The sequence below is a fragment of the Rhinolophus sinicus genome, linkage group LG04 (assembly GCF_036562045.2).
Source record: "Rhinolophus sinicus isolate RSC01 linkage group LG04, ASM3656204v1, whole genome shotgun sequence".
Classification (NCBI taxonomy): Eukaryota; Metazoa; Chordata; class Mammalia; order Chiroptera; family Rhinolophidae; genus Rhinolophus; species Rhinolophus sinicus.
The window spans coordinates 82,711,410-82,737,760 of NC_133754.1; the positions used below are offsets into that span (position 1 = coordinate 82,711,410).

At 35.5% G+C, this 26,351-nt stretch overlaps 1 protein-coding gene and 1 pseudogene across 1 annotated transcript in view; one reads left to right on the top strand and one right to left on the bottom strand.

Annotated features, from left to right (window-relative positions):
* VEGFC (vascular endothelial growth factor C) overlaps nt 1-26,351 on the top strand; it is a 190,756-nt gene that overhangs the window by 17,693 nt on the left and 146,712 nt on the right. The window contains exon 2 of the mRNA XM_074329888.1: nt 21,623-21,696. The gene's annotated coding sequence lies outside the window, so the exon portion shown is untranslated. The remainder of the gene's footprint in view (nt 1-21,622; nt 21,697-26,351) is intronic.
* On the bottom strand, nt 13,958-14,792 carry LOC141571251 (methylosome subunit pICln pseudogene; annotated as a pseudogene).

Here is a 26,351-nt window from a genome sequence, read left to right on the forward strand (position 1 = left end):
ATAGAGTAAATATTTGAGGAGAGTCTGTGTGGTTTAGTTCGGGTTTGGAAAGGAGGAAATGAGAGCAGAAGCTCTGTGGGCTGGGGAAGCACAGGTGAATGTAAAGAGGCAGAGGTGGAAATGCACAAGGTGTCACTAACGCAGTCACCTATTGAAATATCTAATGAATTACAAAACCACTTTGTAAAGAAATACAATCTCTCCAGCTTCTCGCTTGCATCACTATGACTACTTGCTAGCTATCGCTAACATGATGTCCTACCAACTCCAAAGAATTACATCTCAAAGCATATTCACTTTCTCTCCACAAATCTGCTTCTATTCCCTACATTCCCCTCATTTCTAAAAAAGGAGCCCAGGATTCTTCATGTCTCACAAGTTCAAAATGTGTGTGATTCTGGCTCTCTCCCTCACAAGCCACAGTCAGCCCGGTTCAGACCCGCCTGCAATCTACTCCTTCTTCGCCTATCCCACTGGGTCAACCCAGTTCAGCCATCCATCATCTGAAGCCTACATTACTGCAATAATCTTCTACATATGTCTCCCAGCTCAAATTGACCTTATTAGTATTTCTGAATCACTAATCATATTTTCCCCTCAAATCCAAAACTTTCATTTACTCCTATTACCTCCTAATTAAAGTCTAAACTCTCTTGTCTTGTATTTAAGGCACTTCGGAATCTCAAATCAGTTTTTCCTTAAAGCCGAATTCCCCAGTATTATCTAATACAAAGTACAGATTATTTCTCTGTAAATTTGCCACATATATGCCCATCTCTATGCTTTTGCTTATGCTGTTCCTTTTAGTTTGGTTGTACTCCCACCAACACCAACATACACAAACACACACACATACACACACACACACGCACTATCACTGTCTCTAGAAATCCTGCCCATCAATTTAAATAATGCCACTCTCTTCATGAAACATTCCCTCATGGATACATTACAAAGTGTTCTCTTGCTTCTTTAAAATGAAGTAACAAACTATGGTTGTAATATTTCCATGTTATTCTAAATTTACGAGGAGAAAACTCAGGCTTCACACATTCTTGTCAGTTAATTATTTGACCACAGGCAATTCATTTTATCTCTCAGAAGCTCAGTTTTTGTTTCCGTAATATGTAAGAATTTATAAAGATTAGAAAAATATAATACAAAGTTTCTGTTTATCTAATCAATATTTCTCAAAGACCTTCTGAATGAATCACTGTTAACACATAAAATGAAATATTTTCGTGTAGGAGACAAAAGACTCAGACTTTGCTTATTATTTGGGAATCTGCAAAGAAATTTTAACAGATACACCAGCAGTTTAAATCTGTTACTATAATGGGTAAGAAAAGGCATATCATTATCACCCTAATAAATATTTGGTAAGCATTTACTATTTGCTAAGCTCTTTGTAAATAAATAGTTAAAAGAAATGGAAACATAAGCAAACAATTGTACATCTAAAGAAATTGTGTAACAGCTAGAACATTGCTTAAAAAGTCTTGTTATAGCAAAGACAAATATTTTCCACATATCTTTCATGTAAATATGACACCCTAAATCTTAATTTAAAAATGAAAGAGCCCATTAACAAATTTTATCTTCTTGACATTAACAATCCATTAGTGATTCTTTAATGGATTGGCCAGTTGGTTGGCAACATGAAAACACAGCCTTGCCTAGAACATAAAATAATTTGCCAAATCAACCAACTCTGTAAAAACAAAATGAAATAACACTAGCTAACTTTCCAAATGGATGGGTGGAACGCCCACTTTTTAATCTGTTGTGTTAGAACAACACACACATGCTATACATGTATTTTAACATTTTGAACTATGTTTTTCTTCCATTTAGTTAGGGAATGCTTTATAAAAGATTTTAATTTTCTGTTGGAAATTTCTCTAACATGCTAAATTAGAAAAAAGGGTTGCAGTAGATGTAAGGATGGCAGAAAGTTGTAAAGACAGAAACAGAAGTTGAAGGAAACAATATTTTGCTGTAAAGTTTATTAGTTGGGATTCAGTAGGAACAGAGGAAAACAGCCAAGCATATAAGTGTACAGGTGAACATGGACAGAAAGCTGGAGATGAGACTCTGGCTTACTGTGGTAGCTTAAGAGAGATCTCGGCAGAGTGCTGAGGGGAGAGAGGTGGTCAGATTTTTCAGTAATGATTCAGTTTACTGGATAGCAGTGGGTAAAACAAGCCTAATTTGTACTCAGAAGTTATTATCTCCTCTCCCAGCTTATTATCTAAAAAGCGCTACTTCGAAAGTTACAACTTTGCCAATTCCTTTATTGTACTGTTGTTGAAAACTTTACCAAAAAATAAGTTTGGTTAAAATGGTTCATTGTAGTTAAGATTCAATTATTTAGATGGAAAAAATAAAAGTCGAGACTAGGGAAAAGAGTGTAAAACAGACAGAAACTGAACTGACAATCCGTAATTCTAGAAAAACTCATGAGGAGCAACCAAATAAGAGAGATTAAAAGAAATAAGATCTCCCTGTGAAAAGGGCTTTCTAGTTCATCTAATAAAAATAGTCTTTCAGACAACCTCATTTAAGATTTGAGCTTCCAGGGCGGAGCAGCTTGCCTTTACATCATCTTACATTCATTAACTTTATAAAATCTGGGGAAAGGCATGCCAAAGAAACAATTAGTTTATACTCCAATAAACAGAAGAAGGTGGATGAGCTGATACAATCTCTGTCACTGAAAATGGATTCAGAGCTAAAGTTTGTTGTTGTTTTGTTTTTCCCTGAAAAACTATTTTTTTTCTGAAAAATATCATAAAAAGTGAAAATTTGCTATTTACCTTAAATCTACAGACTTGGCATGTTAATTAAGGGCATTGAATTTTTTTCCCTGTTAAAACCAAAAGTAAATAATGATTTCAAAATCTCAGGAAATTAGAGTCTTGCTCTAATCTACTGAATGAAACTATCCAGGACGCCTGCAAATGCAAACCAATTTCAGCTTTTTCTTTTCTTTTTTTTTTTTTTTTAACCTCTGACAGGTCTCTGATAATTCTTCTATAATTACAAGCACTATTGACTTTATATTAAACACCAGTTTCTTGACAATGTGTGAAGGTTTATAAAAAGTGACCTGGCATCACCATGCAATGCCCTTTCAAAACTACACTTTTGAAAATAAGTTGTGATTCCTTAATGAGGAGGTCCACTTAATTAAAGACAAACAAATACCCTGGGCTTCCACATCTGCTCAGTCTAATTCACCAAGACATGTCTTAGAGCTCAACAATTGAGCATCAGCCTCACCGACAATGCGGCTTGAGGATTGGATGCTCATGGAATGAATCAACCATTGCTTCAGTCTGGGGTCAACAGGACTGTCACGTAAGGGACATATTGTAAAGGTAGACTTTGTGACATGAAAAAAGCATATAAATTTTAAAGCAAAACTGAATCTTTTTGAGCACTAGTTCTATATGTTATAATACTTGAATGAACCTCGGATGAAAGCATATAAGCAAAAAGCTGTTAACTTACATTTCCATACTTGCCTCTCTATTCTTTGTTACTTCCAAAACACTTTGCAAACTGCTATTAGAATAATCTACTCACAGACCACTTTTCATATTACTTTCTTTTCTCCTTATTCATCCATACAAAATTTGCAGTGGCTTCTCCTTGTTTTCCATGTTAAGATTAAATTCTACTACTTTACCACTGACCTTGAAAATCTAGCTCAAACATTTGAGATCATGAATTCAGACTCCTACTCACTGACCACACTTCTATCCCATCCAGATCTTTCACTTAGGTGATATCACTACTTCCGTTCTTGGCTACTTTAAAGACATCTAGGCTCTTTACTGTTTACTCACGGGGATGAATTCTCCTCTCGTCTTCATTTTCTTAACTTTCACGAATTATCAGTTCAAGTACTCCTTACTTGTTCCTCTGTGTTCTTGCTCTATTTGTCTTCTATGGGATCCACCTGAAAAACCCGAACCTGAGTCAATCCATTTCGCCACCTTCCCCACACTTACGTCTGATGTGGATGTCACTATGGTTTGGGCTAATTTAAAATCCCTTTGTTACTCTCTTCTCCCTTTTCTGCCTTTTATAGAAAAGGCAAGTACTCAATTTCCTAGGTTCTCTTGTATATATAAATTTCATATGACACAACTCTGGCCAGTTAGACATAACAGGAAGTTTCTGCAGAAGCTTTGGCTTTTTTTGATTTAAACAAAATTGTATCCTTCCCTTCATTCTTCCTCCTTTAAATGCAATTGTGCTGCCTGGAGTTGCAGCAGCTGTCTTTAACCATGAGCAGCAGGCCCGGGAAATCACCACACCATTCCTGATCTCACTGGATGCTGAAGCTAGTCCTGTGGCCACCACAAACAGAATTCTCTGTATATGAAGAAAAATAAACTACTATTATATTTCTTTAATCCACAGGATTTAGCTTTTTGTTATTTGAAGAAGAAAGCATCAAACAGATATTTCTGGGCTGTTAAATGAACTATACGGTAACTAAATAGTCACTTGCTCAGATTGTTGTCACAATAAAATTATGGACTCTAATTTCACTTGGGTGGTCAGTACTGCCCAGCAATCCCGATCCTTCTTTTCTCTTCTCAACATATTTTCCAGGTCTCCAGAGCAGTTATTTGAAACCTTCTCCATTCTGTTAACCCTGTCAGTCAATAATTTTCCTTCCTAATTTATAGAGAAAATAGAAGCTGTCAGTCTTTTATCTCCCATAGTCTATCATCTGTTGCCACCACACTGTCCTTTGTAGTTTCACCAACCCTGTTTCTTCACTCTTGTGTTATCTGATGTAGCAAGAGAATTCCATAAAGTTCCTCACATCTTCCTTGTTTGCATGCACTTCAACCTCTTGTGCCTTTAATCACCGAGTCCTGTTCCAGAATACTCCTCAAAGTCTCCTCATCCGTTGGAATTTTCCAGAGTTCCATTGCATGCCCTCTTATTTTCTCACTTTCCCACCCAGATTTTCTCTTTGCATCTATATCTGACTGCTTACTAGAAAAACCCCTTTGGATACCTCAGAAGTGCTTCTAATGCAACATGTCCCAACATGACATTGTATCTTCTTGCCCCAAACCTCCTACTGTGTTCTTTGTCTCAATGAGAGACCTCATCCTGTATTCCATTACTCATGCCAGACAGTTGACATTCTTTCTTATTTCTTATCCTTTACCTCCCTTAAAGTTCACATGGGCTCCATCATCTAGTCTGGTCAGTTTTATCATCCAAATGTCGCAGGGTTCTGGACATTTTTCTCTGAACTCATTGACATTTTTCTAGAGTAGGTCCTTTGCATCTCTCTCCTGGATTACTACAATTGTCTCTAACTGGGCATCCTGCCTTAGTCTGCTCACCTCCACCCCATTCTTCATCATCCACACAAAGTGACCTTCTGGAAATACAGTTTGATATTCTCTCACTCTTCTGCTCACAACTTAAATGACTCCTAGTGGTTATTTCTTAATAGAGCTGGTAAATTAAAAGTGTGATCTGGTCCCTACCAACTTCTCCAACTCATCCCTTCTTTTTTTCCACTGATACCTGCTGCTTTAATTTCCCTAAACTTCACTTAGATACTCACCTATGTCATGCATTCTTTTCTCTCTAGCCCTTCATACACAGAAGTCTTTTTTATGTGGAGATTGTCCTCTCTCCCCACATGCTCAGGCTTACTTACTAATATTCACTAGGACTCCCATCTTACCTCTTTCAGGAACCCTGTGCTAAACACTAAATCTGTTTCAGTTGTGCTTATTTTTGAACATCATATTAACTCTATCTCTTTTTGTTTGGGAGATTTTTTGTTTGGAAAATTTAAGAGTTCTAGGTGAGGTTCTTTAACTTTAGAGCAGAGGTGTCCAAACTTTTCTCAACATTTTTCACCAAGGGCCATATGTGGTAAAATACACAAACAGCCAGGCAACTCACTCGAGGTGCAGTACGTATTGTCTCACCTGGTTTATTTAAGTAAACTAAATATATTTTTGGAATTTGCTGCGGGCCAATTAACAATGGATCGCGGTCCACAGTTGGCCCGTGGGCCACAGTTTGGACACCCCTGCTTTAGAGTGTTGGAACTCCATAAACAACGTGAGATACAAAATATTTTCAACATTCAAGGGGATGTTTGATTTAAAGTGATATTCGTGGTGACTTTCAAAGAAAGCTATTCTTAGGATAATATAATAGCCTTTCACCAAACCTACAATTTTGCAGCAATTTTGTAAACAAGTAATAAAAATTTGGGAATATATTGTATTATTTTAAAATAATAATTATTTTTGACAAATTTTAGTTTTTATACAGTAAGATTCACTACCCCACTTAGATATCATACATGATTTAAAAGATTTTATTATTTAAAACAATAATTATTTTTAACAAATTTTAGTTGTTATACAGTAGGATTCATTACCCCATTTAGATATCATGCATGATGTAAAAGATCTAACATTCATATTCAAGCACCAAAAGAGAGAGAAAGTGAGGGAAGTAGCTGTACAAACTTAAAGGTAATAAATCTGGAGTCTACCACTGCCCCCAGCCTCCCTCCCCAGCTCCAGCCCCCAGGCTTAAATCATCAAAAGAGATTCTATGAAAGGTCTGACAGTTAAGTTCATGAACATGTTGCAACGATGTTGCTAACTTTTTTTTATATCAAAGGGATTATTCATTATGAATTTGTATCAACTGGACAAACAGTTAACCAAGTTTACTATTTGGAAGTGCTGAAAAGGCTGGGAAAAAGTTAGACAACCTGAACTTTTCATCAACATTCATGACTCTTGCATCATGACAATGCACCAGCTCACGCGGCACCGTCTGTCAGGGAGTTTTTAGTCAGTAAACAAATAACTGTATTGAAACATTCTCCCTACTCACCTGATCTGGCCCCCAATGACTTCTTTCTTTATCTTAAGATAAAGGAAATATTGAAAGGAAGACATTTTGATGACATTCAGGACATCAAGGGTAATAAGACAACAGCTCTGATGGCCACTCCAGAAAAAGAGTTCTAAAAGTGCTTTAAAGTGTGGGCCAAGCGCTGGCATTGGTGCATAGCTTCTCAAGGGGAATACTTCAAAGGTGACTGTAGTGATATTCAGCAATGAGGTATATAGCACTTTTTGTAGGATGAGTTTGAAAACTTAATTGTCAGCCTTTATATATATCTATAGCTATGTCTATGTCTATATCTACCTGTAACTGTCTATATATCAGCAAGCCTGATCCTTTATGTCTTGTATTTTCATATTTTTGAACATAGGAAGAAAGAAGGTTAGGAAGTAAGAGATAATACACAATTTATTAGAAATGCCAACCTCAGTCACTTTCAAAATGAAAAATTTCTAACTGAGCTGGAGTAAGAATAAAATGATATGACATCATTTAAGCCAGAAGGTTTGAAGCCGTGGAGACTGTGCTTTATGGATTCTCCTGCATTCTATTATCTCCTGCTTGAGGCTCAGCCCTATAGACTCCTGCATTATATTCTCCATTAAAATCTATCACTTAGACCTTGAAATGGAGCACCCTTGCTAGGCTTCTAAATGAATATATTAAATACGTTCAATGACCCAAGGAAAGTGTTTAAGAATGTCTGGAATAGAATGAAATTAATCTTTCACTTATGTAGTGTCATTTTCACTTTGTATGTGTTATTTCACTTATCCTGGCACCACATCTATGAATTTGGCGTTACTAAACCCATTTTCATAGGAAGTCCATGAAGCTGAGAGATTAATTTTGTGTTGTGTAAGGTCTTAAAATTCCGGAATTTACACTTGGGTTTTCTGATTCTAAATCTTATTTTGCAAATCATGAAAACATGTTATGGCGTATATTATGTGCAAGGTACATTCATATGTTTTTAACTTAGTTAATTTTAAAATAAAAGAATACATGCCTTCCTCTCCACCCCACCCCCCCATAATTAGAAGCCTCCCATTGTCCCCTTCCTTGCAGACTTTTACGTGAAATTATGCAAATCATAGAACTGAAACATTTTAATTAGCTAAGCAAACTTGCAATAGCAAACACTGCCCATCTTCTACTTGCTTTACATATACTCATCCATTTAATTAATCATCCCAACAATGCTGGGTGGTCTGTCATTGAGCCCATGTAGGGAGTCACTATGCTGCTACCATAGTGAGTAAGAAGGGAATAAGAGACTTAGCTAGAGACAGTCAAGGAACTCGGTTTGTCCACTGAACAATGACTAGGACACACAAAGACTGTTTGGTAAAGGGACTGAGATGCTGGAGAGAAGAGACAGCAAAATGGAAAGTCAGGACAGCGAGGTGGCCATCTTTGATTAGAACACCCCCCACAATAAGCCAAGACCATCCCCTGTATTTACTTCTCACTTTTGGTTCTAGTGAGGAAAGTACAATCCTGAGGAAGGGGGCATTTATAACTTTATAGTTCAAATAAATTGAACTATAGCTTATGTAGTTCAAATAAATTGGTTTTCAAGCATTTTCTGAATCAAACAGGGAAGCTATTTATGTACTCTTTCCTAGAAAAAAAAAAAAAAGTAAATTACATTGACCCAGGTGACATCAGTCTTCAGTCCTTATATTTTAGCTCTATGGATATTGGTGGTCTTGGTTCTCATAAGCAAGTCAGCCTGATATAAGAAGCTAATTATTGACATAGCCTGGGGTGAGGCAGACACATGTGTGCTCACACACATACTAACAGTGGAAAGAAATACCATCTGATGGGTGTCTGTGACTATTTTGAGGCCTTCACTTCAGGGTGCTTAATCTGAATGTATCTTATCTACACAGGAGTCTGCTATGTGTCAAGTATGGGTGACCAAGTTGTTACAGTTCTTCTGTTTATGAATGTTAATTGCTTACTCTCCAAAAGGCCCCCCAGAATAACCCATGGTTAAGCAAAGCTATATTTGTTAACCTACTGCAGTAAGGAAGAGCCCCCAATTAGACAGAGTCTAGTTTGTGTCTCAAAGGAGGACAGAGATAGGTAATTATAGGATTTGGAGAATGAGGATCAGATAGTTTAAGGACAGTCTTTCAATGTAAGGATCTAAGTGAGAGGGCAAATTCATCATACGAGAGTTTAGAATTGGTGGGCATAATAAGGTGAGGGACTTGAAGTGGATTTTGATAAGTAAACAGAGTTATGAAACAATGAAAACATTTTCTTTTCTACTTTGAAGTTTTCATTAAAAAATAAAAGCTACATTGTTGGTCAGTGGTTGGGAAGTGAAGAAATTCTGGACAACGAATATTATGGCTAACCAAGTCTGTATGCTGACGGGCGAAGTGCTGAGAAAGTGTCAGCCCACATAGACAATTTCATGTTTCATTGTAGACATTATTCTTTCCATATTACAACTGCAGAAAGTGAGCTAGTAACTTTCCAAGGGTCACACATCTTCAAGTCCAGAGTAGATTTCCATAGAGTAATGTTTCCACAGCCATGTTATATTCCCCTTTTTCTCTATAAAAATAGTGACTAATGTAGGCTTATTTCAGTTCTAATTCTGGAAGTTGAAGATTGGGTTGATGATAATGACACAATTTCTTTGTTGCAATACCACACACTAAAGCTTTCTGCCTTGTTTGAAGAAAATGCTTTTTAAGTATTTTCAGCAACAAATTTAAGATTATTGCCCTCACTTAGGTTGTTTATTTTTATCTTACTCTATTCTTGAATTTTCTGTTTCACATAATTATTTGGGGAAAAAATTACCAATATATCTTGGATATAGCAGTGTTGCAGAAGAACAATTAAATTGGATTTCATGGTAACAAAAGCTGAATTTCCATCCATACTTACCTTCTTACATATGTTAACTGCAGTGTGTTTTGCTACTTATTTGACAACTTGAAAGTTTTTAATAATTTATACATAAAATCCATAGCTTTCATAATCATCATCAATTATGGATTTCACTCTTGCAATAACATTTAAATATACATCATTCAACTGCTACAATTCCAATATATGAAGCACATTCTAAGCTATATTTAGAATGTGTACCTAAATCTGAAAGTGCGTGGTCAGATATGAACAATAAATCTGCATGACATAACTAGTTCCTGAGATTAAGATCGATGGCAACCCACAGGATTTCACAATCATTGATAATACAAAATAAGTTCAGTTAAGAACAACAAAAAAAGAAAAGAAAGAAACTTAAATTCAGCTTATCAGTTCCAAATGTCAAGCAAAAGGTAAAGGCAAATGGTTGGTTTCACCATTTCACAAGACTAAGCCAAATTCTGGTATAGACCAAATCGTTGCTTTTATATTCTATTTTTATTTTGAAGATTTCACTGAAAAACAGAAAATTCAGGGATTGAAACAAAACAGAATTCTTCTTTATAAGCAGTATTATAAAGTTAAAATTGAAATACAATAAACAGCATACACTTAAGTGTACAATTTGATATATTTTTACGTAAGAATATGACCATGAAACCATCACCAAAATCAAGGAAAAGAACATACCTGTCTCAAAAGCCTCCTGTGACTCATTAATTCCTGCCTCCTGACACCTCCACCCTAAAAGCCCCCTCCCTGGTCCCCACACAACCACTAATCCTCCCTTTGTCACTGTACTTTACCTTGCATATCCTAGAATTTATATTAATTGAATCATAAAATGTGTACTTTTTTGTAGCCTAGGTTCTTTCACTCAGTATAATTATTTTGAGATTAAATTATGTTACAGTGTGTAACAGTAGTTCATTCTTTTGCATTGCTAAGAAGCAACTGTTGTGTGGAGATATAACTGTGGCTTTAACCAGTCACATGCTGATGGACACTTGGGTTATATTGGTTTTGATTATTACAATGAAGTTACTTGTAATAGACATTCATGGTCAATTCTTTGTAGGAATATATGCTTTCGTTTCTCTTGAATAAATACTTAGGAATGGGATTGTTGGATCATATGGTAGCTCTATGTATCATTGTCAAACTGTTTTACAAATATGTTGTATCATTTCACATTCCCACCAGCAATATATAAGAGAACTAATATTTATTTGAAAAATTCCATTTCTGGCAGCTATAAGACTGAGGATATGTTTTCTTGCTAAGCTTTCAGCAAGGAACGTCTCAGCTCTTAGAAAATGCCACTAGGTCTTTGTCACATGGCCCCCTTCATAAAGTCTCTTACAACACAGCATCCTACCTCCTGCAAGGCCAGCAGTAGAATCCTTTCCATGCTTTGAATCTTTGATGAAGTCTCTGCATGGTCCCTTTTAAGGGGTCACCTGATCAGTTCAGGTCTAACCAGGATAATTTCACTTATGTTAATTCAGAGTAACCTGATTTGAGACCTTAACTACATCTGTGATATCCCGTCACTGGTATCATATAATGCAGCCTAATCACAGGAGTGAAGTCAATCATATTCCTCACTGTCCCCCAGAAAATGGTAAATCACTGGAACTAGAAGTTAGTCCTTTGAGAAAATCACTATAATGGATAAAACTCCAGTCAGATTGTTCAGGAAATAGAAAACGGGATACAAAGTTACAAATATCAGAAATTAGAGAGATAGCATCATTACAGAGTTTATATTTAATATAGTACACATATAGTAAGGGAATATTATGAAAAATAGGTATAGCTTTTTTATTCAATCTGATAAACTCTGATTTGGTTTGTAGTATTTAGATCAATTATATTTAGCATGATTATTATGGTTAGGTTTAAATCAATCATCTTGTTATTTGTTTTCTATTTTTCTATCTGTCTTTTGTTTCCTTTTCCCATTTTTCTTGCCTTCTTTTGTATTATATTAATTAAATACATTTTATGATACCATTTATCTCCCATGTTTGGTTATTTCAGGAGTTGTTTTAGAGTTTATAGTATACATCTGTAACTTTTCATAGTTTATATACATGATATATTATACTATTTCACATTTAGCCTAAAAATCTTACACTAGCATTTTCTCCCCTAACTTTTGTTTTATTGTTGACACGTTTTAATTTTACATATTTTAGAAAACCTATGTCACACTGTTATTTTTGTTTAGATATTCAATTATCTTTATACAAATAAATAATGAAAAATAAATCTTGTCTATTTACCTATGTAATTGCTGACTTTGGTATGCTTTATTCATTTGTATAGATCCAATTTCTATTTAGTATCACTTGCTTTTTGCTTGAATGTTAAAGTTTCTTGTAATGTAGATTTGCCGGTAATTAATTTTTTTTTCAGCTTTTGCATATCTACAAAAGTATCTAGTCTTCATTTTTTGAAGGATACTGTTGCTAGGATTCTATGTTGACAGATTTTTATTTTGTCACTCTAAAGGTGGTGTCAAGCTGTCATCTTGGTTGCATTGATTCCTATGAGAAATCTGTTGTCAATTTTATCTTTGACTCTAAGATGTCCTTTTTCTCTTGCTGCTTTTAATTTTATTCTTTATCATTGTTTTTGAGTAATTTAATTATGATCTCAATTAATTTTCTTTGAGTTTCTTTTACTTAGGGTTTAGTTCCCCCCTCCCCAAAATTTATTGAGGAATAATTGACAAATAAAATTGTATGAAGTCCATAATGTGATGATTTGATATATGTGTCCATTGTGGAATGATTACCAAGGTCAAGATAATTAACACATTATCACCTCACTTAGTTAACTATTTTGTGTGTGTATGGTGGGAAGATCTGCTCTCAATAAATTTCAAGTATGCAACACCATATTATTAACTATAGACTCACCATGCAATACATAAACTCCTCAGAGTTTATTCAGCCTACAACCAATTTACATCTCCCAATTTCCCCCAACTGCTAGTCCCAGGGAACAACCATTCTGTAATCTGTTTGTATAAAATAAACTTTTGTTTTAGATTCCACATATCAGTGATACCATACAGTTTGGGGTAAATGATAAACTACAGTATTTTTCCTTCTCTTTATGGCTTATTTCACTTAGCATAATGCTCAACAGGTTAATTCATGTTATTGCCAATGACAAGATTTCTCTTTTTTTTAATGGCTGAATAATGTCCCATTGTGTGTATATACTGCATTTTCTTTTTCTTTATTTTTTTTTTCATTTTTTTGCCAGCATTAATTAAAAAAAAAATTCTCATTAATGGTTTGAGTCAAGAATGAGAGTACAATAATATAGAAAACCAAGATTTATTTGTTAAGCAATTACAAAGGCAAAAAATAAATTGTCATCTGAAGCACTTTGAGGACTTTACCCCAATTTCACTTGTTCTGTTACAGAAACTGGCCTAAGAGGCTGAAAATTAAGAGATATGACCTAAAGGCCATAACAGAAAAAACTGGTGAAACATGGTGAATGCAGCAAAAGCTAGTTAAAAGCATTTGCGTTAGTGGTAGTATGTGTGGCTGGGATGTTTCCAAAGAGGCTCCCAAGAGATGCCTGAATACATTAATCTGTGATCCAAATTAGTAAAAAGATCATTACCTCTGTGGAGAATTAGGTGAGGCCAGGATTTCTCTGAGATCTCTTTGTCTTTCTTTTTAAAGGATAGGGTATCCTTAGGCCCTAAAGGGGTGTATATTAGCTTCAGCCTCTCTCCCATCCAGTTTATATAAAACTTCACGTGCCTGTGCATTTTCACCACACAGCCCTGCTAGGTTATGGAACATACATACACTGAGGGCAGGAATTTTAGGCCTACTTGGAGGGTACCTAGACACAGAAAGTTTGGGGGTAAACGATAAACTACAAATGCCCTCTTGGTTATGTTAATTCACTGTTGTTAATAAAGGTCATAGTTTCTTCTGTTGGTGACAAGTTGTTGTCTCAGTGTAGTCTGTCTCAAGAAAGAGCTGGTTCAGGTAAATTTTGGAGAAGGAAAAATACTTTCATCAACACCCACTCCACAGTAGAAAAGGCACCAAGTTCTCTCCTACAGTTTTGAGCAGAATCCCAAAGCAGCGTAAAATCATTTTCAGTGAGCAACACCTACATCCTCAAACCGTCCACAACTTCTGGTATAAGTATCCACCTCCATGCCATCTTCATAATCTCTTACTGAATCTTCCTTCTGGACTCCAGTCATATATACTGGCTGCTCACAGACTGAGAAAGCATTCCTTTTCATCTCTCCACTGTGATCTGGCCTTCTACTGTTAAATGGGATAATCCTTCTTCATTGGTTTGAAATGTAGGAATGTTCCCTGCCCTTGTTCATGTGCTTACACATCATATTCTTCTCCATTGTAATTATACGTATCTTCATCCTCGGAATCTGGATGCAAAGCCTGGCATTCACACATTGCAGTGAACGTTGCCTCCAATGCTGATTTATCACTAGGCAGAAATCTAAATTCAGTGATTTCTTCACCATTATCATCACTGTCTTCCTCTTCCTTATCAGCATAGATTCTCTAGACACTTCTCCAATGACTCTTCTCCAAATTTGGCATTCACTATAATATACAAGTGCTCTCATGGATACACATACAGGTCCCTGGACACTGCATGAAAACTAAGGTGGGGTATTTCAGTGAAAATCCTAATCCAGAGCCATCTAACCACGACAGTTGGCTTTCTGTAATATAAAGAGTGCCAGTGCCAAGGCCCTGCCCATTTAGCACAGCCTCGGCATCTGGCTGCTGCTTCCAGACCCCTTCAGCCAATCCCAGCAGCAGGAAACTTTTAAGGAAGCTCACTGCAGCAGTGAGTGCCAAGACACAGGCCCAGAGGAAAGTGAAGAACAACAAACCCAGCTTGCAGTTCCTGCCGCAGAAGTGGCAATTACTCCTTACCCCGCTATACCACATTTTTTTAATTCACTCATAGTTTTCTTACTCATAGTTTTCTATCTTTTTGTCTTTTTGTTTTGGGTAGAGTACCCCCCTTTAGTATTTACTGTCATGCAGGACTTTGGTGGAGAATTCCCTCAGCTTCTATATGTCTGGAAAGGTCTTTGTTATTCCTTCATATCTAAAGGATAACTTTGCTGGATACATTATTCTTGGCTGGTAGTTTCTCTCTTTCAATAGTTTGAATGTTTGATTCCACTCCCTCCTACCTTGTAGAGTTTCTGCTGAAAAATCAGTTTATAATCTAACAGGTTTTCCTTTGTAGGTTACCATCTTCTTCTTCCTGGTTGCCATGAGAATTCTTTCTTTGTCACTAGCTTTTGACAGTTTTAATATAATGTGCCTTAGAGGCATTTTTGGATTGAGATAATTAGGTGTTCTGTTTGCTTCTTGGATGAGAACCTAGTTATTTCTATAGATTTTGTAAGTTCTCACTGAATATTTGTTTGAATAGTCTCTTTGTTCCCTTTTGCTTCTGGAATAACCATTAATCTTATATTGCTCTTTCTGATGGTGTCAAATAGTCCTTGTAGAGTTATTTTATTTGCTTTTTACTCTCAATTCTCTCTCTTCTCCCCTCTACATTCTTTCCAGGTTGCTGTCTTTGATATAACTATTTCTTGCCTCCACCTGGTCTGCTCTATTTCCTAAGCTCGCTATTTCACTTTTCATCTCTTTTATTGAGTACTTTAGCTCCAGAATTTCTATTTGGTTCTTTTTTAAAGTTTCAATCTCTTTGGCATAGTATTACTTTTGTTTGTTGATTTTATTTCTGAGTTCATTAAACTGCCTATCTGACTTTTCTTGCATCTTGTTGAGTTTTTTCAGAACTGCAACCTAGACTTCTCTGTCATTTAAGACACATATTTCTATGACTTTAAATTTATTTTCTGGACAGTTTTCATTTTCTCTCTGAGCTGCCTTGTTACCTTAGTTGTCCATGGTATTTCATGGATTATTTCTCTGCCTAGGCATTTATGGGAGTAAACTCTATAAGCAGGTTAATAAAAAGAGGTCTTTCTTATGTTTTCCAGTGGGTGATGCTGGAGCACACGTATTTTATTTTTTCTTGCATTACTCTCAGATCTCTGCTGGGCAGTGGGAAATGCCTTGTATTCCCTGGGGAGGTGGACCTCTTCTCTGTGACCAGGCCCCCCTCTGTCTCAGGATACCACCCCCATGGGAGAATATGATAGGTGATGGGGTTCTGAGCCCCTGAAATCCCAGTGCTGCCCCTTCAGCTTGATGCAGTGCTGTGTCCCAGGTGCCCCTGCTGGGATAAACCATGAAAAGTTAGGGTGGGGTGGACTGGGAGAGCTCCTGGTGTGTTTGTGGCTTTGTTCTCCTGCCAATAATGGCAACTGCCAAACCTCAGCTGCCTCACCTCTGTATCTCCACCCTCATCACTGGGATTAGCCATACTGTGAGTCTGCCACTCAGGTACTGTCTCTCTAGTTCTCATGGCTGTAGATATTCTGCTTTATAACCCAATACTTACCACTACAGCTTCTTCTGGGGCCTCATGCTAGCTCTGGGAAAGTGTGGGGAGGTGAGCTCTGGGAGGGTGGGGGGAGGCAGCCTGGCTCAATGGCTTTGTTTTCTGCCTGGCAATGGTGGCTGCTAGAACACAGCTGTCATACTTCTGTATTTGGTCTCTGCCTTAATCGCTGGGTTCAACCATATTATATGTGATTACTCAGCAGGATTGTTTGGGACCACAGAGAGGTGCACCTGTGGCCTGGATCTTCCCCTCTCTGGAGACCTGCTATGAGCTCTGAACTGCCTCTGTGGTACCTGTCTCTGCTCTTTTCCCCTTCCTCCTCCCCTGTTTGCCCCTATTCTCCCATCTTCAGATGTTTTGATGGATGGTTCTCTAAGACATGTTTGTGTGTTAAGCAGAGAATCAATTATTGAATTATTGCTGTTCAACTTGTAACTTCAAGGGCAGAGATCAGGGGGACCTCTCATGCCACCATGCTTCTGATGTCACTCTCCATTCATTTGTTGACAGATACTTAAGTTGTTTTGTGAATAATGCTGCAATTAACATGGGAGAGTAGATATCTCTTGGAGATACTGATTTCATTTCTTTTAGATGTATACCCCAAAGTGGGATTGCTGGATCTAATGGTATTTTTACTTTTAATTTTTTTTAAGAACGTCCATATTGTTTTCCATACTTGGGGTTTATTGCTATTCTTGGGTATATGAGTTTATAGTTTTATCAAATTTGGAAATTTTTCAACCATTAATTTTTTAAATAATTTTCTGCCCTACTTCCTGCTCTTCAGGAATTCCAATCACATGTATATTTGAACCTGTCCCTCTGATCCTGTGTTTATTTATTTAAATTATCTTTCTCTGTGTACTTGTTTGGGTAGTTTCTATTACTAATCTTTTCTGAAAAGTTTAATCTAACCTTAATCTCCTCTAGTACAATTTTTCAGGTCAGAAATTTAGATTTTTTATAAAAAAATATCTTCCATTTCCCTACTTAATTTTCTTTTTATTAACATAGAATATAAGTATAACTGTTTAATATCTCTGTATTAATTACAATCTCTGTCACTTCTGAGTCAATTTTGATCAATTGATTGTTCTTCTCATGTTTCACACTTTCCTACCTTTTACATGTCTGGTAATTTTTTATTGCCAGTGATTGTGATTTGATCTTATGGGGTTAGACATTTTTATAATCCTATAAATGCACTTGTGCTTTGTTATGGGACACAGTTATTTTACTTGGAAACAGTTTGGTCCTTTCAGGTTTCTGTTTTTTAAATTTTTGTAGGTGGAACCAGAGGTATGCTTCATCCAGAACTAAATTACTCACCCTACAAAGGCAAGGCTCTTTTGTGTACTCTACCCAGCGCCCCATAAGTTTTGAGGCTTTTCAATGTGGTTAGTGGAACCAACCCTGCTAGCTCTTTGAAGGACTCTTTCCTCAGCCTTGGGAAGTTCCCTCACATGTATGCATGCCCTGATCAGTATTCTGTTGAATACTCAAGTGAGACCCTTCACGGGTTTCCAGAGTTATTTATCTGCTCCGTTCTCTTCTCTCTAGTACTCTGTCTAGGAACTCTAGGTGCCTTGGTTTCCATGGACTTTTAACTTGGTCTCATCCACTCAAGGCCTCCACAGCATTGAGCCTGGGATACCCCTTCTTGCCGAACAGTTGGAAACTCAATCACATCCATAAACTGAGTTAATTGCAATGATTGCCTTGTTTGTTTTCTCTCTCCCAGAGATCACTACCTTTTGTCTGATGCCCAGTGTCTTGCAAATCACTTTTTCATACATTTTGTTAATTTAATGGTTGTTTTATGCAGGAGAGAAAATTCAGTCCTTGTTATTGAATCTTGGCCAGAAGTGCAATTCCCTAGATTTATTAGTATTATTATTTTTAATGACATTAGTGTCCTAATAAGAACAAGCAAGGCAAAATAAACCATCATCAACCATTTCTCAAATAAGAAAAGTAGTACAATTTTTTTCTTTTTAATAAATCTTATGTTCCCAGTGTCATATATATTCTATATACTCTAAATTCCTTTGGAAATCTCTGGGGAAAGTAATAATTGGGAAAATACAATTCAATTAGTTTTGAATCCTGGCCACCACTGTTTTCCTACCATCAAAACCCATCTCGCAAACTTTACATTAATCTATTGCCTGGAGGCCAAAGGACACCTGATAGCTCTTGACCCAGGAAAAAAAACAAAAGAGAACAAAACAAAAAACAGTTTTCTTTTATTTTATTTTCTATTTTAGAACATAAAAATATGATCTCTTCAATGAATTTTAATAATTAAATGATTTCAGCTATATTACTATGTTTCATTTCACCTTACTCTAAATATTTTTATTTCACTTACAAAATAAATTTTTATTATTTTTTTGGTTAAAACCAAAGATTTAACATTAAACCTTAATGCTAAAGGTTTAGCATTAAATATAACATTTTTGGTTTAAGATTTGGAATCCTTTCACCAAAGGAAAATTTTACTTATTGGACAAATCCTAGCTAGTGTGCATAGGAATATTCTAATTAATTAGAATTGAATTTGCAAAAATAATAAATAATAATAATAATAATAATAATGCTAGAAGAATACATAACGAGAAAGAATAAGAAGGGAATGATGAAGCAATTTTATGAATCTCTTGGTTGCTTCATATCTTAAGGTAAATAAATTGCTTATTAGTATTATTTTAGCCATAGTAAGCAAAATGCTCACCATAAAGAAGACATTTCCTAGGAAACCAGAGAATACTGTCAATGTTGAAATGACTATCAATGTTGTTTTGTAGCTGTTAATAAAAATAATGTTTTGGATATATAGTCAGATGTATACATAACTTAAACATTATGTATTAGAACATCTGTGCATATATGGTATGTGACCACTGCAAAGATTACACAGAACATACCCTACTCCTTAGTATACACACGTGATTTATGTTTAGCTCATGCAGATTTTCCATTTACTTCAAATATTAAAAATCTAGGTAGGATTTTGCATAATGAAATGTTAAGCAAGGATAAGTTATGACTTATAAGCTTTAATTTAATGCACTTAAATGAAGTTTACTTTAAAATGTTATGCATCTTGAGCTACATTTTAGCTGCATTCCATCAGGAAAAACAATAACAACAAATGAATAAAGCTAAACAAGGGACAGGAAAAAAGTCCAACCCAAGAGAACTGAGCTCAGATGTCAAAGCCTATTAGGGAGATCAAAAGTAGAACTGGGACAAACCTGTATCAGAATAAAATCACATGGAAACAGACCAAGTTCAAAGCAGAGTGTACCAGAAGGCAGAAGAGAGCAAGAAGCTTAGCGTAGGCAGTTTAGCTTAAAGAAGGCATAGGCTTGCTCATGCTCCTGTGACAGATGCTCCAAGGTGCTCACTGCCCTGCCTTCTACTGATCTTAACTACAGATGTAAAACTAGCAAATCCAGAGTCAGAAACTAGAGTAAAAGCTACCACTATTCAGTGCTTGTTACATATTTTATCTCATCAATCCTCACAACCACACCTTGAGGTAAGTGTCATTATCCCCATTTTATAGATGAGAAAACTGAGTCTGAAAGTGACTAATTGACTCATCTGGTTTACCCAGATGAAAGTAGCAAGCTAGAATTCAATCCTGGGCCTGCTTACTTTCAAACTTTCTTTTATGCTCATATACAGAGCAATGCCAAGAAAGGTACTGTCAGGCATTTTAAATTTTCTATGATTGGTAGTGATTGAAAGTGATATGCATCAGGGTGATCCAGAAAAACAGGATGAAGGAATTGGCTCCCATGATTTTGAGGGCTTGCAAAACTGAGATTTGTAGGGCAGGGTAGTAGTCTGGAAACTCAGGCAAGAGTTAATGTTGCGGTATTGAGGCAATTGAAGCAGGATTTCTTCATCCCCAGGAAACCTCAGTTTTTGCTCTCAAGGCTTTCAACTGATTGGATGAGGTCCACCCAAATTATCCAAAGTCAACTTCTTTACTTAAAGTCACCTGATTGTAGATGTTAGCCACAGGGACAAAATTCCTTCATAGCAACACCTACATTAGTGTTTGATTAAAACGCTGGGTTAAAACTATAGCCAGCCAAATTGACATACAAATCTAACTATCACTCTGATACAGAACACTATTTCTCAAAGTGCATGTTAAGACTTTCTTAGCAGTATAAAGGGACGCTTTTTAGGGGTCTGTGAATCACCAAGTCAAAGAACTGATGGGTATTGATGACAACTTTTTTATTTGTTTTTTATAAAATCTCTTTGCAGATAGGGCTGATGTCTTTTACTTTGCCTTCTTGCATTGTGTTTCTCCCACAAACATCTGACTTTCATTCTCTTTTTAGACCAGGTCTGATATCCTCATAAACAGCCATCTACTAGCTTACTCTAGAGTGATACAATAAGATTTTCCTGACAGTCTGTAAAGGAAAATTAAGAGGATATGTCATAACATCCTCTCTCCATGATATAAAATGCTCTTGTTGAATTTTTACTATATTAGCACTTGTTAATATTCCTCTAATTATAGTTAGATTATTTGTACAAGTCAATGTTGTTTGAGAGAGAGAGATATCTTTATAACATTGAAATTTAGTCTTCAATGAAAATCTCATGTGTGTAGTGTAATATTCCATCTCCTCTATGGGAGAGATAAGAAGTTTACAAGCCCCATTTCTTGACAGTATGAATTTTTCTATATTGATTTTCTGGTGCTCTTTTTGAAGTGTTAATTGGCCAAACACTAATATTACTGACATAATTGCTAAATGCCTGGAAATAAAGAGTCTGCAGAAAATATTTGTTTTAATTTCCTTCCCAAGTTTCTCTTTGTACATTTTTAACCTATTACTCACACTTATGAAAAGAGCATTAACTCCATTGATGAAATAAACATTACTGATATCACTGCTTCATTATGTGTCTTCAGACAATTGATTCAGACTTAGTAAACAACATTTCGAGCCTCATAAGAATAAGGCAATAGCCAAGGTACACTTGGAAAATTCTCAACTTAAAAGCAGAAATAAATTGGTCTTATCATCACTTGGAATTGATAGATAAGAATAAGGTTATTTACTCTAGTATCATGTTAAATAGTTCTCTCACTGACCTTGGTTTAGATGTTTTCCAAATATGTGCCCTGGAGCCCATTCTCTTTATTCATGCTTTTTAGTCAGACTGTTGAAACAGTTAGGCTTTCCTTCTAAATGTCATTCTCCATTGTTTAACTTTTTACTTTTTTTGTTTGTTTGTTTCTTTTCAGCATTTCACTTTACCAGTGGTCTTCCATTGTGTGTTGGTCCCAATATCCTGCACATCCTTGGAGGATCCAATGAGGTAAGGCAATTAGAAGTTGTCTCTGGCATAGCCTTTTAAAAAATTGTGATATTGTGATGGAATCATTTCAAAATTAATGATTGCAGTTTGTTTATTACATCTTATAGACCTAAACTGGAATTATTCTTTTTTAATGATGTCGTCACATTTTTATTGGGGGGAGGGATGGAATAAAGAGGAAAGAAATCATCTAATGTGAATATAATTTTGCAGAGGATATTTATCTGTGAAAGAACAAGGGAATGTATATTTGCAGCATACCTACTTTGTGCCAGGCACTCTATTCATTTTCATCGCTTTCTTACAATACTCCTAGTTGGTATGACAAGTCCATAATCCCTTATATGAAATCCCTTGGGCTGAATGTATCTCAGAATTCAGAAATCTTCCAGGTTTAGGGTCTGAGGTATGTCCCTGCAATCAACAGTGTTAATACTTCCTCGGTGAAAAGTATGCATACCTACACAGGATGAAACAAGTAAAAGTTATATGTAATCTCATGTCAGTTCTGGGCAGGTTTGCAGACAATGGGTTCAGATCAGGCCAGGTTTTGCTGCCAAATTAAAAAATTTTTTTTTTTCCATTGGTTTTGTGTTTGGTTTTCACAATTGTGAAAAAGGAATAGTGGGAACCTGTATTAACCCAATGTAAGGAGTAGAAACTTGACATCTAAAATGGTTAATACAAGTCAGGGATACAGAATTTAAACCCAGACCTGTGTTGATCCAGAGACCTTTTTTTTTTGTTGTTGTTGTTGCTGTCATTGAAACCAAATTAAGGACTCATACATATATGTTCTTTAAGAATAATTAGAGAATTGAGTTTACCAAGGGACACTAAAAATAAAAGCTTTCAAAGATTATGCAATACTGAATCAGTATTTTAAATACTTTTGAACAGTTTTCTATTGAAATCATCAATCACAAAACCATGGTGAAGGTTATTTTTCTATGTTTCCATATTTTAGAATTTAAGTTATATTCGGTAAAAAGAAAGCTCATATACTTTCCTTAACTTATCGAATTTCAAATTAACTCAAGTTGTTACCAAGAGGTTGCTTTGACACTGAAAGTTTGATGCCAGATTAGATTTGAAGGGTCCTTGAAGCTATTATTTCATGGCAATCCACACAGGGTGTTCATTAATTATGGTTTGTGTTCATATCTATTCCCATCCCACAAAGGCCTCACTTTCTCTAGCTTACAAAAGGGTGTAGGCTATTCATAGGTATTAACTGAATACCCTTGGCATGATGACAGTGCAGTGTTGCGTGGGCAAGAAAAGCTGTCAAAAATACTGCAAATACTCAGATGCTACTTAGCCAGAACTTTGACTAGAGTTTGTAGAAAAACATGATGTTATCCTGAAAACCAGACGCTGCGTGCTAAAACTTTTGGACCAAGTAATCCTTTTTTGGAAGGCCAAATATAGTCCCCGTGTGTTGCAATCAGCCAAAATTTTCTACATTTACCACATTACCCTTAGGTGAACTTCCCAAGATTATACCACAAACAAAGAAATATAGAGTAATTCTAGTGGAATGCTTTAAACTAGAAATAAGTGGCATATTATGACTGTTTTCAATGAAAGCTTAGGTGTAATTCATGCCATAAATTCTTAAAAATCCCTAAAATTTTTACTCCTTTGCTGCCATCCTCAGTTAAAGATAAGTCACATTATAGAATAATTCTTTGTAACAAAATTTTACACTATAGTCAAATTAATTGAAGATGTGGTAAGAAAGTTTTTATTGCATCCATAAATTTGATATAATAACTATAAGAGCAATTTTTAATTGACCATATGTAGGTCTTCACTAACAAATTCTGGTCACTGAAAAATAAAGCTGTGAACAATGCAACATTGTGAGCAATATTCAGAAAGGCAGAGTTGTTATACATTTGAAAAGATGTCAAGTATATCGTGCCTATTTTCCTTTTTTAAAAATAGAAAGTTACATTAGAAACTATGCCAAGTTAACCTAAAACTGAATTTATCTAAGTGAGATGACTATTAAATAAAAAAAGTAAAGCAGAAAATAATTTAGATTCTACTTTTGATCTTTTTGAGTCATTTATAATATAGTTACCGTGTTGACTTAAAATTATAACACCTTGGTATACTAAGCGTGAAAAATCCCACAATGGGTTTGAAATGAAAATAAATAATTCTATACTTATATTGATGAGTGAAGCTTCTAAAATGATATCTTTCCTGGGATTCAGTGGACATTTTTTTTTTTTAATGTCTGGCAAATTACTTTAGTCACAAATCATTGGAAGCATTCTCTACATAAATGGTGTAATGGTAGCCATACTACTCTGAACAAACTTTCCCTTCGACTCCTCTTCTAATAACTGGAACAACTTTTATCTCTAGTGTTTTTAATCAATGCCTAATATTCTCCAAAAAGTTGTTCAGTATCTCTAATATAATGTATTCATGATCATTTATGGATACGTATATAAATACATGTAATCTATTTAGAAACTTTTCTTATTAAGTAATAATAATTCAGTTTATAATATCACAAAATTGGTATTCGTTGGGAAACTTTCATTGGTTTTAGATATGTATGCCCTTCACACTGCTCATATTTATAGCTGATTAGAAAATACATAATTATACCATCCATTATGATACTCATTCCAGCATAGGAAATAAAATATACCCAGAAAAGACATCAAAACACAGAAAATGAAATTGGAAAATAACTTTTTTTCTGGTTAAAGATAAAAATAAAGAGAACTGAGTCATATAAAAATACACTAATCATATTACCATTTCATTTCCTTTCAATTTAATAATGACATACAACAATTGACCAGCCAAAGCCAAGAAAAGGGAGATGAGATGACATAGAGTAAAATATTTTCAAAGTTGATTGAGATGAAGATTTTTCATTGCCCTTTATTTAATTGTATCTTTAAATACAAGAACAAATTAGAAAGATAAGAGAATAGATGGGAAACCATATGACATGTAGAAAGGAGGAGGCGTTAGCTCCTTATTAATACCATTCCAGTGGTTTGTGACATGTTTACACATATTCTTCCAAGTAATAAAAAATCATAATATGGCTTTGCCCTCTATTTTTGTCCTGATTCATGATTTATTTAAACAGTAATATTAAAACCTCAAATATTGAAGATCCAAGGACTAGATTGTAGAGCAGATAAGCACCATAAATTAGCAATATATTTGGAATAATAAACAGAATAATTGTCCATTAGTCAGGGGTCTCCAAGAGAAACAGAACCAGTAGCATATACAGAGAAAGCTATGTATAACATATCATAGGAATTGGCTAATGTGGTTATGGGAGCTGAGAAGTTGCTCTCTGCAACTGGAGAGCCAGGGAGCCATCCTGAGTTTGAAGACCCAAGAACCAGGAGCTCCTGTGAACAAAGGCATTAGAAAATGAACTTTCCGGATCAAGAAGAGAGCAAATGTTCCCTTCCTTTGCCTTTTGTTTTGTTGGAGTCCTCAGTGGATTGAATGATGTTCACACACATTGGTGAGGACAGATCTTTACTCAGTCTACTGATTCAAATGCTAATATCTTCTGGAAACACTCACAGATTCACTCAGAAGTAATGTGTTAGCAGCTGTCTGGGCATCTCTTAGCTGAGTCAAGTTGGCATATAAAATTAATCATCAAAAGTTGTAAGAAAAATTTGTTGGAAACTTCTCTACTTAAAAGACTTGTTAATTACTGTAGAGAGGATAGAGGAATTCCAGCACACAGTTTGGGTATTTCTGTTGGCAAGTTAAGAGGGAGCCAGTATCTAGTCCTTGAACTTGCAAGGTGAGACCTTGATTACCTCAGTTACTTTGGTTCAACAGGAGGTGGTGATTAAGCACTAGAAGGCCTATTTACACTCTTCAAACAATCTTACTCAAAAGAAACAGAAGATATAGAGTCCAGAAGGTCAATTTATTAATTTTCCAGGAGAAATTTATAAAGGGAATAGCTCCGCTTGACCACGTCCATATCAGAATATCTTGTCCTTAATCAATGATTCTCTATAGCCCTAAATTAGTTTATTCAATTTCAGTGTTATCATCAACTTACTTAGCATTGAGCAACACATTTTAATTCTTTATCAATGGTTGAAAACCTTGAAAGGAAGGAAACCTTTTTGTTCATAGGATTCACCAACTCAAATTACTCTTTCAGGCTTCATTGACTCCATTGCTTGGGGCATATACTTGTTGAGTAAGATGTCTGACACAATTATCTATGTTTAATTTAAATGATTTCTACCTTGGGTCTTCTTCTGCAGTTTAATTCAAATAAATTAAATACATGTTTGTTGCAATTCCATTGTGCATAGGCAACTGAATATAATCTGATGTGTCATTCTCAAACAGCAATGAGCTTTGAATCAGAAGCATTGCATGTCTAGGGTGTTTTTGCCACTAAGTGTCTGTCATATGTGGAACAAATTTCTCATTTTTAAAATCTGTTTCTTCAGCTAAGCACTGGAGGGTTATATATGACATATCTTACAGATTTGTTTTGAGGATCAAGTCATACTTGTATGAGAAAATTGTATACAAATGCTTTTTAAAATATAATTTCTGTGTCCCTGAAAAATACTATAATAAAAGACACAGGAACAGCTTGATCTAAGCACCTATCTAAGGGACTC